Source organism: Leuciscus leuciscus (assembly GCF_965113295.1).
Source record: "Leuciscus leuciscus genome assembly, chromosome: 14".
NCBI classification, from domain to species: Eukaryota; Metazoa; Chordata; class Actinopteri; order Cypriniformes; family Leuciscidae; genus Leuciscus; species Leuciscus leuciscus.
Genome location: NC_138738.1, coordinates 35,337,204 through 35,353,210, shown reverse-complemented (window position 1 = coordinate 35,353,210; position 16,007 = coordinate 35,337,204).

The following is a 16,007-nucleotide window of genomic DNA, read 5'->3' as shown; positions in this document are numbered from 1 at the left end:
ATTCTTTCTATGGCTTCCCGATTTCAACAATTAAATAACAATGACATTTTGTAGTATGTAGTATGTTTCTAGTATATATTGAAAGACCTTGATTAGCTGGTTCAGGTGTGTTTAATTTTGAGCTGAACTGTCAAATGCAGTAAATGCTGCGTTAAATGTAATGCTTTAAGCTTATTTAATGCATTTCAATAAAATCAACCAATAAATGTTGTGAATTCAATCATCTATAAACCTCAATGATTTCTTCAAAAGTTGTTCATACTATAGTCTACATACAAGTGTTTACATTTAAGATGCTGTTAATATTGTATCAGCGTCTTTCCAGTCACACATTTTGTATGAAAATGTATCTGTATCAAAACTTCAAGTTTACACACTTTTAGTCTCTTCTGCTAAGGAATCAGGGTAGAATCTTGTGCTTTTAGCAGACCTGAATGGAGCTGCAAGTTTTTCACATGTTTTTGATAAATAAGAGATGAAGAGTGCTTGCAGCGAGTACAGCACCTGCAGGAGTTATTTACGAATTTACTAATCATTTCACATAGTCCACATAGGCATAGTCCACTCGATAAAATTTGTAGGCAAAGTTTACAAAGTTTTGACATAACATGACTAACATACAGATTTCTGGGTCTCTTCTCATGAAATTTGAATCTGTAGACCTAAAATCCATTTAGGATGTCCAGCAATCCCCATAACAGTCTGGATTACCTGAAACAGAAATCCTGTTCATCATGCATAATCCATCTAACCATCTATAATCCATCTAATGGTACCTCTTTGCATCCATAATACATCTCTCATTTCACATTCCCATGCATTCACCAGGCCTCAGCTAAGGGCAAATTGATCAAAATGCTCTTTTACAGCATTGGAACTACAGTAATGGCTCTTTGTTTGCTTACTAAATACCATCATTCAATTAATGTCTCGATTTTGCATCCAAGGTGTGCCAGGGATTTTTAATATCATCCTTTTTTTCGAGTGCGGAGAATCACAGAGAGAGAAAATCAGCCATGTTTCTCGTTCCTATATAGCTTTAGTTAATGGCTGTCCAGAACATCAGAGTGTCCTATTCAATAAGTCATTTCAAAGCAGTGGCTACAGTGTTTGGTTGCTGGCTTTCAATTTCCCCTGACTTCCACACACGCTTGCTCCACACACAGTTAACTTAGCATTACCTCTGCATCGCCAAACACGTTCGATTCCAATCATTCCAAATGGTCAAAATAACAAACTCAAATCAGCACTTTCACAGGGATAGATTACTGCAAAGTTTGAGGGAGATATTTGAAAGAAGTTCAGTTCAGTTTACTTTAACAAAAAAGTTTTACTTTTAGTTTAGATTCAGACCAAAAAGTACCATTATGGATTTCTACACCAAGAACTGGCAGACTTTTAAAGAATGAGAAGTCATTATTTTAAGATGACGTACATTTTTTATGAACAAAGCAAACAGCAACATGAAATGATGGGTAAAAAGGATTGTGATCACCCTTCATGTCTTCTTAACACAATTTAGAAAAACTCACCTCTGATCCTTACCACATAAAACATCTTTCTTTCTCATTTCTCTTTGTTTCCATAGAAAGTGGTCTGTTCTGCTATGAGGGCTTTCACTCACTCCCTTTGTCAGAGTGTCACACGCTGGCTTGACTTGATAATCCACAACAAAGATGCATGACGCAAAAGGATGATAAACTCACTAGGAACCATACACAGAAACGTTAACACAAAGAGAAAGACCAGAAGATAACTAAGGCTATAAATACACAGGAACAGTGTAAAATGATGAGGAACAAGTGGAACACTAATCAATGAATAACTATGGATAGCAAAGAAACAGGAACTAAACACACAATAATAGACAAAAGTATATTAAAAATAAAAGTTCATGAACAAAGACAGAGGGGAATCCTGCACAAAGAGCCCAGAAGCAAATAGAAAATGGAGGACTTTGGCTATGGCTCATAGCCGGACTATATCGGGTCTATAGTTTACCGAGACGGTGAAATGACGACCATAACTTAACAAAATTAAGCTGCTTTCGAACATAATTCACATTCGCAGGGGTGTCCAATCCTGCTCCTGGATGGCCTCTGTTCTGTAGAATTTGTTCTCTAACCCCAATTCAACACACCTGGAACCAACTAATCAATGTCTAAAGTCTACTGGAAACTTCCAGGCAGGTGCGTTTTGGACACCCTTACACAATTGGAAATCTCTAAAAATGTCCCACTAGCCAACAATTAGTTTTTGGCAGATGTCCCATGTCCTAATTTTTGCTGAATTCCTATCCTCTTATGATTGAGGTTTGTCACACTCGTGAATTAGGAAATGAAAGTTTGAATCAGACTTAAGAAAGACCTTCAGTGTGAGAAGGTCATTCCCTCTTCAGTGGGATCCCTGCCTTCGATTATTTTAGACTAGTTAAAATGACTAGAGTCAGCAAGGCCATTAACTCAGCGAGTGGTTCAGTCACTGGAGCTGTTAACACCCACCCGCTGAGAGACAGGAAGCAAATGCAACAAAATCGATATTGCAAAGGTGGCATGATTAGAAAAAATACTGAAATGTACTATTGGTAGACAGAGTATTTTAGTTTCTGAATGTCAAGCACTGGGGATTACAAGTTGATCAGAATTTCAGGTAGAAATATATAACTAGCATGAAATATTCAGTGCAGCCCTGTGGGGATTTTGTAGGGAAATGCAGTCTCACGTTCATAGCCAGGTGTTAAAAATCTTGCTTTATTCCAACATGTATTTTCTACACACTTCCAACCCCTTCGCTTTCTCCCTCTCATCATCTGCTGCCCCTTCACCTCAATTCTGTCCATCTCTAAATTGCCTCAGGCCATGAGAAAAAAAGCACCTGTTAATGCTATCTTGCCCACTGTGGCGGCCACAACAACATCTTTAGCAATTTCCTGCCTCTGATCAAATTCCCACTTCAAACATACATGAATTGCCTACGCACATGCACTCACCTTGCCCCCGAAACCCTTGACAGACCATGTGGAGAGAAGGAAGAAGCCGTAGATGGGGATAAACCAGGCTCAGCAGCATTGAGGAGCTCTGTGCTCTCTGCCTGCCCGCTGCAGAGCCGTGTGCTTAGGATCAGCTTTGGTAGAGTCAAGGCAAAGCGGACCACTTCATCCACCAAACCGCTGGCGGCCAGGACTGAGTCTAAAAATCAGCCCCATGGGAACTACTGTACACCGTCCCATCACAACCCATATAATCCAAATTAAGCAGACATGTGGATTGATCAGTCACAATAAGATAAATAACATGCATAGGGTGGACAGCAATTTATGGCAAATTTAGATTAATAAACTATCTAAGCAACATTATTTCGAATGCAAACACAACTCATTTCTATTTTAATTAGACTCATTATAAATTGTACCTTATTCACAAAGCTCAGTGCTATTTGTCTAGTGCAATTAACTATTTGCTATTACCGCCATCAGAAAGTGAGCTGTAAACAGAATTTTACATTATATAGCACCTGCATGTTATCAAATGAAAACGATAGTGACTTTCGAAGTTTGCGCACTTGATTTATCAATGCTGTGAATTTATCAATTACAATACCAATAACCAATACAGTCCAACTAACACGTAAAAATCCTGGGCAGTGCAATAGTGTCAGGTCAATAGAGTTAAAAAAAAATTCAATTCCGTTCAATACCTGCGTGTGTGTGTGTGTGTGTGTGTGTGTGTGTGTGTGTGTGTGTGTGTGTGTGTGTGTGTGTGTGTGTGTGTGTGTGTGTGTGTGTGTGTGTGTGTGTGTGTGTGTGTGTGTGTGTGTGTGTGTGTGTGTGTGTGTGTGTGTGTGTGTTCACTACTCACTGCTCCTTATGTGTGTGCACAAACTTGGATGGGTTAAATGCAGAGGACAAATTCCGAGTATGGGTTACTACTTGGCCTTCAAGTCACGTCACTTTTAGTGTCATATCAAGCCAGTTCAGTGTTGATTCATTTCAGTTCAACAAGTATTGATGCAGTGTCATCGTTAGTGTCATTATCAGCTCAGTTACATTAAAATGTTGTTCTCATCTGTGTCAATGCCGCTAAATTGACAATATTACTAAATATGAATTGTCTTTTAAAGCCAAACTACATAATTTGACAGACAAATGATTGCTTTAGTCCAACAATATCAAGGGGCTGGAGACTCTACAGAGGTTTGTTTGTGTATTTCCAGGCCTCATCACTCCACCAAAACACATGAATCTTTCATCAGTCAATTCTCTATTCTGAATGCAAGAGAAAGCAGCAGATCACACTCAGCATCTCTGCAGTTCTAGCACACTAATTTGGGAGGAACATTTACTGGGCTAGTACAGAGGAATGGAGAGATTCAAGGATATGATTTGCACACACAGATCCGTGTCGTTCAGAGAGCGCACACACCCACCTGTGCACCAGAGGGATCGAAATCAACTTGAGTCAGGAGGGAATGTGTGAGCCTCTTATACAATTCAACTCTAGTTTTTCATCTACACTTTTACAAATCCACTATGCTCTTCTCTAAAAGTTCTCAAAAAAACAGAAATGTCCAGCTATTGTATCATTGTGTCATTGAATGCCAACGCAGTGGTGTACCTCTAAAGAGTGCCGTGGACTAGCATTCAAAAAAGACAGTGAATGAAAAGGCTTTAGAGGGAAGGCTCTTATTGTCTATCAATCTTGATTGATTCTTGAGCTCATACGTGTACAAGGATGCAATTGAATGGCATAAGAAGCAAGGCCATGATGAAGAAGGTTATTTGTATGTCTTAAATGTGAACTGTGCAATTTCTGTGCCATTCAAACAGAATTGCAAAACTACTGACTGTTACACTGGCCCTGTCAGATAGTACCTCACCAGGGGTCTCATTTATAAAACTGTGCGTAGGAACCTTACTAAAAGTGTACGTGCGCCCGAAAGCCAAAAAAGGCATACGCAAAAAAATATTCAGACTTATAAAACCGTTCGTACGCCAGAACCTGCGCAGAATTCACTTTATAAATCCCAGTCAGCGGAAGATTGTGAGCACATGCGTCTCCACCCCGAAATAACCATATATGGAGCTTACAACGCCTAGTTTTACTATGCAGATCCTCATCTGCATATAATTTGCATATGATTATTCATCCACATGATAACGTTTAACGGTACAATACACATTACAATAAAAATCAAGTAGTTGCCTATCCTTGCCTTGTTTTTCAATACATAAATCAAATAGTGTAAAGTTTTTCCTCAATCTTTTCCACTGGCCGAATTGTATTTTTAATTGGTTTATATTTTTAATGGAAACAGATAGGCCTTGGGCATTATTTGCACGAAACTATTTTCTCAGACAATATGGTATTAGCATGATAAGCAAATAAAACACACCACGCCACAGGAAAGTGTTCAAAACAAAAACATCGCATCCACAACAAATATTTCTATTGATTGAATTTGAATAGAAAAAATTTTGCAACTTCTCAGTAATGATTTCATGTTTAAGTGTTTAACTCCATTAATTTGAATGGCATATTTAATCTAAATATTTATATCAGAAGTAAAACATAGTTTAAATCAGTGGTGGACAGTAACGAAGTAAATGTAATTCGTTACTGTACTTAAGTAGCTTTTTTGCGTATCTGTACTTTACTGAAGTATTTAAATTTGGGAATACTTTTACTTTAACTCCACTACATTTCAAAGTCAAATATCTTACTTTTTACTCTACTACATTTTCAAAATCAGGTTCCTTTTTATTTATGAGTGGATAAAAACTTAACTGGTCAAACGAGCCACCTATCACAGTAGCCTACAACGTGCGAGCTTTGTTTTGAACTTGCCTTGGTGGTATCTACTAAGCGCGAACCAGAGCCGTTAAATATGAGAGTTGCGACCATAGACAGTATAAGAGGTTGCGACGTTCGACTTGAACCGGCGCTGCACAGACCGATCAGTTTATGACATCAAAGTATAGAGCGAAATCGCGAGAGCGATTGAAAAGCATACAGAGCCGTCTACTCTCTAATCGCTCTTGCGGTATTTTAATGTCATTCACCGATTGGTCTGTGCAGTGTGCCGTTTCAAGTCGAACAAGCCTACTGTGACCTCGCCGCCGCGCGGTCACGTGATTCGTGTAGCTCTCAATAGTTCCAAACAATTTGTGTTGCCAATGATTTTAAGCGGGGCAGAGAGCAGCAGCTATTATTGCAGCAATTATCGGTAAATACTGACGCATAATGAACATTGCTTATTACCTTGACACTAAAGTTACTTGCATATAATAGCATTTTTTTTTTTCTGAGGAGTAGCAGAAACACTGCATTAATACGTTTTGGTGTTTAATTTTGTAGGGAAATTGGCTGCTCCCATAATGTAGTGTGTATATTCAATGGCATTGTGCAGGTTTATGTGAATGTATCATAACATTAGGATGTTTATAATTATGACCATAGACGCTTGTGAAAAATATGTACAGTAAATACTGTAAATGTATTATACCTTATGGGATCAGTCCCCTTCCGTCCAAAATTAAACACAAAAAATGTATTAAATTCAAACATATATATATATATATATATATATATATATATATATATATATATAGACTAATTAATGTCATTTTATTAATAGATTGATGTGCCAAGAGTGACAGAGTCTTCACGTAGACTGAGTTAAGCAAGAGTCTTGTGACAAAAATTATAATAGGACATTATAGCAATAAAAAAATCATAGTACTTGGATACTTAAGTACATTTGAAGGCAAATACTTTTGTACTTTTACTCAAGTGAATGTTTAAAGGCAGCACTTTTACTTTTACTTGAGTAATATTTTACCTTGAGTATCTTTACTTTAAAGGTGCATTAAGCAACTTTTTCATGTTAAAAATACCCGTTTTCTAACCCATACATGCTTAAACAATTGCCTGATGGGCTGAATGAGCCCTTCTCTGATCACTGAGATTGTCTCTATAATCCTGTAAAGTAAAATAAATAAGAGGGATTCGGGCCGGAATTTTAGACTGGGCGTGACGTCATGCGCGTTCACGGCACGCTCACCTGGCTGTCTGGCAGGTTTGTGTATTCGCCGCCATTCTCCGTAGAAGATGGATTCTAAGAGACCTGCTTGTAGTTCATTTCAAACACCAACGCAAACTCCACGTAAGATAAAAAAAAAGAAAACTTTTGTCCGTGAGCGTGCACACTTCTGGCTGCAGTTTCGCTTGCCGCCAGAGGGGGCATAGTTCTGCAAAAACTCAGAGACTTGCGCAATGCACCTTTAACTCAAGTACATGGTATGTGTACTTCGTCCACCACTGGTTTAAATCATTATTTTATTTATTTAAACTGTTATTTGCGTCAGTTTCACTGAACGGCCCAACGCGCTCGCTGGCGCGGACATTTAAGAAGGGATGGATATTTTCTTCAAGTGATAGGCTTGGTGAGTGAAATTATATTTGTATTATCTTTCTGTATATGTTTAATTTTCTTTAGATTTTCTGTCTAAAAGTGACCAAAAAGACACTTCACTCCAGCTCACCATCGGTGTCGCCAAACTGCTCCATCTCCAAAACGTTCGTACGCATGGGTCAGAGTTTGCGTGCAGGTGCGCAAATTTTCCCGTAAAGTTTGTTTTTATAAATCACAACTTATGCGTCGGAAGTGGCGTACGCACATTTTCAACCCCGTTTTGTGCGTAGGCTACGCCACGTTTAGAAACGAGACCCCAGATCCTTACGAAAAAGAAGTATACTTCAAGTACATTTTATGAAGTATACTTAAGTAATGTTCAAGTATATTTTTAAGTATACTTTATGTAGTAAGTATACTACTATCAATGTATTCTTGTAGTAAACTTTTAAGTGTACTATTTCAATACTGCTTGGGACTAAATTGGCCCACTTTTAGTATATAAAAGTATATGTTTAAGTGTACTTTAACTAGGTTTCTCATTTGTAATTCATCTGTACTACAAGTGAACTTATAAGTAGCCTATACTAGTAGTTTATTATTTTAATACAAGTAGTACATTTTTTAGTTTATGAAACACGCTGAAGTGTACTCTCAGTAAACTACTAGTTTAGTAGTTTATACTGCAAGTATACTTGTTAGTTTTCTTTTAGTGAACATAACATTATACTTATAGTTTACTATTTATATATTATTTTTGCACTTGCAGTATACTACTGTTCAAATGTAGATATTATTTTTTATACTTGAAAAATACCTTTAACTGTACTTTAATTTTAAAAACATTTTATTAGTTTCATGCATACTTTTTATAAACACTTGAATGTCGGTAAGTTTCATAAAGAAAGGCAACATTTTAAACAAAAAAAGTTGAGAAAATCACATTTATGTCAAAGACTACGCCTTGATCTTATTCAGAACAATGATCAAAACACAGATGGAGTAGATCGAGTCCAACGGATCTTCGCTATTTTACATTTGAGTGAGCAATCACCATAGACAGTATAAGAAGTGGACAGAGCCATCTCATTGGAACTCAATTGAGACAAGTGAAGCCCGTTTTTAGCGATTTGTTTTGCACTTCCGTTCCTGATGCGCAGACTCAAACTAAGCTTGATGACGTGAGCAACCTGTCTGATAGATGTAAATATTCTAGTAGCTGTGCGTGCAAACTGCCAACGTTAATCTTGAAGAGACGGCGAGCTTGAGCAAAGAGTTATTTGGCGTGAGTGAGCAGGAGTAAGTACCGTATTTTCCGCACTATAAGGCGCACCGGATTATAAGGCGCACCTTCAATGAATGGCCGATTTTAGAACTGTTTTCATATATAGGGCGCACCGGATTGTAAGGCGCATAGAATAGAAGATACTGCAGTCAAACGTTTGACTGGGTTTGCGTTATGCAGTGGTCACCAACCTTTTCAAGCCTAAGATCACATCCAAAGTCCAAATGTAAACCAAGATCTACCACTTGCAAAAAAATATGAAAAAACAAGTGGCTGAGCTGTAAAACCTTGTTTATACTCGACGCGTCCGCATGAGCGCGAAGGTAATAAAAAACTCATATCCGTCTGCTCGGGCAGATTCGGCTCAAAGTCGTGCATCTTCGGATGCGGAGGCGCGCGCGCGGCAAAATGACGTCATTGTGACAGCGCGCGCGACTTTGAGCCGAATCTGCCCGAGCAGACGGATATTAGTACATCTCATCACACCGGCACCCAGTTTGCGCGTCTAAATCAGTTGTATGGTCTGGTGTTCAGTCTAAAACAAAACAGTTGCGTCAAGTATAAATGCCTCGTCTGTTTGGGGAGGTGCGCGCGCAGTCAGCGGAGGCTCGCGCTCCGGTGCCAGGCGAAAGTATAAACGGTTTAAGTCAGCGGTTGTTTTACAGACATTAATATAAGGCGCCAGATCCATATATAAGGCGCTCCGGATTATAAGGCGCACTGTCGTTTTTTGAAAAAATCAAAGGCTTTTAAGTGCGCCTTATAGTGCGGAAAATACGGTATTCTGATTAATTATTTTGACAGTATAATATATCTATGGGGTTCTCCTTTGACATCCCCCCGATTGCCTGCGAGCTTCTCCTCCTGTCTGTACGGTAATTTCTCTACTGTGCGACAGAGAGTCGAGTGGTTATGACGCAATCGTTAGCCTATTTTTACAAAAACTGTTTCTACAGGGCCATAATGTAACATGGAAGGTAATGGAGCCCTTTATACATTGTCGTGTTTCTTTAGAAATAAATAATGGACAAATGGAGTCTTTAAACGCCTCAGATGTAAAGTTATTCGCTGTCAAAGTGACGCCAAAATGAATGGGAGTCAATGGAATGCTAACGCAAGTGAAGTTCTGCTACAAGATGGCGGCACGCGGCCGGCTTCAACTTCCGGTCGATGGATTACCCGCCTGGCAATCACTTGTTTCAGCTTCTTCTCCTGTTTTGATCCGGAGATTCTGCACTAGAAGATGTGTCATAGCACCCCCTACCATATAACAGTGAAAACATGGATAGCTGGAAAATTCAGTCAACCGTGGAGAAATGTAGAATCAGGGTAAATTCCTATACACTACCAGTGGACCAGCCTACACAAAAATTCAGATACGCAGAATTAGAAACATATCTGTTTTATATCAATATTCTAATCAATATTTTCAAACAATGAACGTTTCATAAGACTGTGTATGAAAAACAATGTATTTTTTTTTTTATATATATATTTAATAGACTTCTCGATCATAAGAGTTAACTCAACTACAAGCCAATTATACTTTGAACACATATTTATACTTTTAAGTATATCTCAATCAAAAGAGTGAGTACAAGTACAGGCCAAATATACTTGGACTTTTCTCTCAGTATAAGTCAAGTACACTTAAGTGTAATTTTAAGTATATTTCTGAGAAGTACATAATGTATATTTTTAAGAAGTATATAAAATGTTGACTGAAAGTATACTTTCTTAATTTTAGTTTAAAAGAAGTATACTAGTAGAACACTTGAATAAACTTATTTTTCGTAAGGGGACTCATGACATTAGTTGAGCCAACCTCCCATCCTACGTTTTTATTTATTGAATATTCTGTTTAACCTGGAAATATGTCACATTACAAAAATTAGATAGTTTGCTAATGGTTTTTCAAATTGACTTTTTAGGTTTAATCGTGATTAATTTTAGCTAGCTAGTTAGCTTTTAATGTTAATAGGCTATTTAGATTTTAAACATTTGTAAAATAACATTTGTATATTACAAGAAATATTCAAAGAAATCTAATACTTTTATGTATGCATTAAATTGATCAGAAATTACAGTAAAAACATTCATACTGTTACAAGAGATTTATATTTCAAATAACTGTTGTTCTTTTAACCTTTTTATTCACGAAAGAAACCTGAAAAAAGTATAATGGTTTTCTCATTTCTAAGGACAGAATGACACTTTAAAAGTCCAACTATGACAATAGGAACAGAAGATTCAATTAAACCCAGCGAATGCAAGGACACACGCAGACATCAACATGCATCCACGAGCATTCAATCTGATGTCTATGCACTTGTCAGATGGCATATCCAAGGTTTAAGTCACTGGGGCTAATGCAAGCTATTAATTACAAGCTCGGGGTGGGGGTGACATTTAAAGAGTGGGGAGGAGGCTGGCCCATTCACTCAGCCGTTACAGTAAGCTTATTAAAGATTTTACAGCGTCGTCGTGAGCTGTGAGTCATTCCCTCCAAAAACCCCTGATAAATGATAGCCTTTATTTCACAACATCAGAGAACAAAGATAACAGATGAAAATAGAATACTATGTTGACTCATAATATTGCATTTCCCACTATAGTTATGAAGCAGCTGTTTTAAAGTGCATCAGAAAAAGCATTTTAAAGGCATCTTATTATGCTTTTTTTAATAATTTTCAACATTGCTGTTTAAGCATGAAAAACATCTACAAAGGGAGTTATTCTCAATATCAGTGTGCACTGTTTCTGAACTCCCTGAAAAAACGCCTCCATTGCAATCTTGAGTTTTCTCCTGGGAACGTGCACCTAACAATATTCCACATTTAAATAATTCCACAAAAAAAAAAAAAAATGTAAAAGTCAAATGATTTCCAGCTCCACTTCTCTGGGCATCTAATGGGGTGGAGGGATATAGTTATTAGGTGAGGGTTAGGGTAGGGTTAGGGTGTGGTTGGATATTCTAACTCCACTCATTAGGCCCAAATTACATTCGCTCCTCGCTAGACGTAAGCTCCACCCATTTGCTCTACAGTGAGCAGCCTCTCAAAATAGTAGGTGAGGCCTGGTTGAGTCGTGTTAGTAGTGTGGTGAAACTCCCAAACATGCTCAAAGTGGTTCACCAATCACAACACGCTTGTCCAGCCGACCAATCAGAGCACATTGTGCTTTTCAGAAGGAGGGGCTTCATAGAGACAGTAGGTGTGTTGGACATCAGCTGTGGCTGGATGTAACCGATCGGCCAGAGTTGCGCGTACAGGCGGGAGGAGCTGAACCGGCATGCACTGCTTCAAGTCAGTACGATGCATCGTTGAAGAAATCAACCATAGCTAGTCAAATCTGCTTCCCGAAACCGCATTGTTCGCAAATTTGGCGTTTTATCCATGTTGGTTAATGATGTCACGCAGGTGGTGGAGTGATAACTTATTTTAATGAATCCATTTGAAATCTAATTAATGCTCGATGTTTTGCTATAAATTATGAACATGACTTCTGAGGACTAATTTAAAATAAGGACTAACTTTTCTCAGTTATATTTCTTTATTTCCAGATTGAATCATAGGCTCGTTCATACGTACTAGAGCATGTACGCACATGCGCACACTCCTCAAAAATGTTGCTTAAAAGCTTTTGACAAACTAAAAGGCGTAAATGACATTTGTGTCTAATTGAAATGAAAGATATAGATTGTACTGAATGTCAGCTTGCTTATTTTGCTCAAGATAAGGATTTATTGAGTCCACATGTCATGCAAACAAGAAACTATGCTTCTACAGGTCGAGAATTGTTGTACCAAACACACAACTTTGCGATGCTGCTTGTGAACGTTCGTTGGAACTATGGTTCGACCAGAAAGACTCAGGAGGCAAAATACCAAAACAAGTATACATTTATTAACGAATGAAATGAAAAATGAAATGAAAAGGGGCATAATAGGCCACCTTTAACTAGTTTCATCTGGGTTTGCCTCCATTTATAACTTTGCAACAATAAACTTGGCAACGAATCCTCAGCATATCTTCCTCACTGCAGGGAATTCTGTCAGAGTCAATAGCGTTTTGACAGTTTCATTCTGTGTTGTGTGTAACGGTTCTTGATTAATGTTTGAAGCAGTTGCAAGCTTTGTCCTCCTCAAAAATACACCCTCTGTCACTTCTTAATCTACCTCTTTTTTTCTTTCTTTTTTCTCCTTTCAGTTATTGTAGCCTCTCTGTCAAACAGAAAGCATTTCTGTGCTCTCACCATTTAACTCACATTCTCTCTGTATACGGTTTCTCTTTCCTTATCTGTCCCATCTTTTTCTCTCTGGCCGTCTTTATCTCTGATTTACTACTAATCTGTTCATCAGACCGTCCCTTCCTAAATAACCAGATGTCTTCTGGAGTGAGGACATGTTGACCGTGTTTTTGTATTATTTAGTCTTGTTTAAATGGGCATGGTGACATATTAAAGGGGGATATATTTTCATCATACTTTTGGGGTATAATCATTATATTTTACCACCATGTTCTTAATATATTTGACTTGAATAAAGCCAGTTAATTTAGATGCTTCCACATTGAGCATATTTTTTCAGGTTACCTGACAAAACATTTTCATAGTGTAGGCAAAACAATCCAAACCTCCGCACAGATTTTAATGACTCATAAATAATTGCAGTAAGCCAGTAATTAATGCTGCTCAAATGGAAGAGTAGCTCTAACTGTAATACTGTAATAATGCTGTATGTGATATGAAATAATATCCAGATTTTAACCATCTCCACCTCTGTGACAGATAATGCATGAATTTTAACTCAGTCCTTAAGCAACAAACTTCTGTATTGGATGCCGGTTAGAGAGAGAAGAAATGAGAGACACAAGAAAGCAAGATAGAAAACGAACAACTTCCTGCACTTCTCTTTGAGAGCTCTGCATTGGCGAGGTGTATTCCAGTATTTGAGTGGTACTCTGTTTTGGCATTCTCCAGAGCTCTTCAGTGCCCACCAGACACTCTATATCTCCATTTCTGAGAGGCTCCGAAAAATTTAATTAGCTTATAACCATTTAGCAACATTAATATTCATTAAAATGGCATTTTGAACTAAATACTAATTACAGCCAGATGGACAGACTCATTCTACATTTTTGTTGGTGGTGGTGGTTTGCTTTCTTGTTAATTGAAAACACTTTTGACAAATGAAACACTGAGGTGAAAAAGGACATAAAGGCTTTTTGGAGTTTTAAAAAGGGTGCCAAAATGCATTTGTTGTGTTTAACATGTTTGGGTCCCCCACAGAGAATTTCAAATTTGAGAACAGACTGTAAACTGATTTATTGTACTTCCTGATGAGCTGGATGATATATATTATAAGAAAAATAAATGCAGCAGGGAGCCACAAATCTCCTTAAGATCTTACAAAAGATCTTAAAGTTCATAATTTTATGGAATATTGCTTTGTATAAATGATTTATCAGATCTAATTGATTTATAAAAAATGAATATGCTCTCGCTATCTTTAATGAAAAATATAAAAATTTCCCCTACCCCTCGCAACGACATCTCTAAATTCTAATATTTTACAATATTATAGTTGTATTTTTGATAAAATAAATGCAGCCTTGGTGAGAATAAGAGACTTCTTTAAAAAAACATTAAAAATCTTACAGACCCCAAACTTTTGAACATTGGTGTAACGGTAAAATCAGTACAAAAGTTTCTTCTTTTTTTTGTTGAATGTTCTTTTGTAGGTTTTGGCATCAAACTTTATGGCACAATATCGCCAACTCATGGTCTGGCAGGAGTTTTACAGAATCCAGTAAAACAATTACAAGCAGTGTTGGAGAACTATTTTCATTTGAATGGGAAATTAAAGCCTTAAATCCACCATTTGTCCACGTTTCTAGTGTGAAGAACAGAAGCTTAGTCCTAAGATCTCATTCTGATCTCATTCTGAAGGACACACAGGTGAAAAATAATGACGATTTTTGGGGGGTGATCTGTTCCTTTAATGCCATTACTGTATTCAGCCTTCATAATGTAGACATTGACTACTTTTAATAAAAAGATAGAGATTTTTTTCAGCAGCATAATCAACATTGTAAGTTCTCATTCTCCTCTTCAGCCAAAGGAATGCAGTCCTGATTTTTCGCATTTTTGCTCTAATCTCCTCCTTTGGTTAAGAGGGTGTCATCAAACTGCAATTCCCCTTTCCCACTCACTCACCAGCCTGTCATTTCAAGGGCCGTGTGACTGAATTATCCTCTACACTCTCCTGCTCAGTATTATAGCAGTTACTACAGATTCACCTCCCCTTTTTATCACAGTGAATATCTGCCTTCACCCAGCGACTGCTGACTGTGGCCCCGCACCTTTGGAGGACAAATACCCATATCAGACAGAAGAAGAGACGCAGCCAGCCACGACTTCTTTATCTAGAGCGTGATCATGGTGTTTATGAACATTTTGTTATCAGCCAAACCTAAAGCTCTGACCTTGAGTTTGCATTGAGAGTGAGGGCAGCATGAACACTCAGAGGTGATGCAGTCAGGCTACAGGGATTGACATGTGAAATGTACTTATAGTAACATGTTCATCTTTTTCTTCTGACTGCTCTACAGGTTGTCTTTGGACACATAAAACACTTCATAGAAGTATAAATGCTTAATGTCAATGATGAAACCACATAGTCATAAGCCACAATGCGAGTTGAACAAGTTGCAAAGTTGCACTTTAGACATTCTATAAGTTCGACTTAATTCGACTATAATATAAAGTTTGTTACATGTCAACTTATTCTCCTAACCATAATAACATAACAGTCTACTAATACTCTACTGAGAGTTCGTTGACATTTAATTGCAAATTAATGAGAGTTTAAACAACAACTATGTACTAAAAACAAAACGTTTTTTTGTACAGACGATAATGTTGTAAAAAATGATTCCTGTTCAAATGGATCCACAAAAAATGATTAAAAACACTGTATTCTTCTACCAGGCCAGTAGTTGGCGATGTCACTTTGTAAAGAAGCACTACGCGGATATAGACTGTACACAATACGCATGTGCATGATGTCAGTTTTCACAAATTCACGTTTTTGTAGTTTAAGTCAAGTCAAGTCAAGTTTATTTGTATAGCGCTTTTCACAATACAGATTGTATCAAAGCAGCTTCACAGTATTAAATTTAAATAATACAACAAAGTTTGTTTCAAGAGGAATTTATTGATTGATCAAATTAAATTAAATATCCCCAAAATATCCCCAACTGAGCAAGCCAAAGGCAACAGTGGCAAGGAACCGAAAAACTCCATCAAGTGA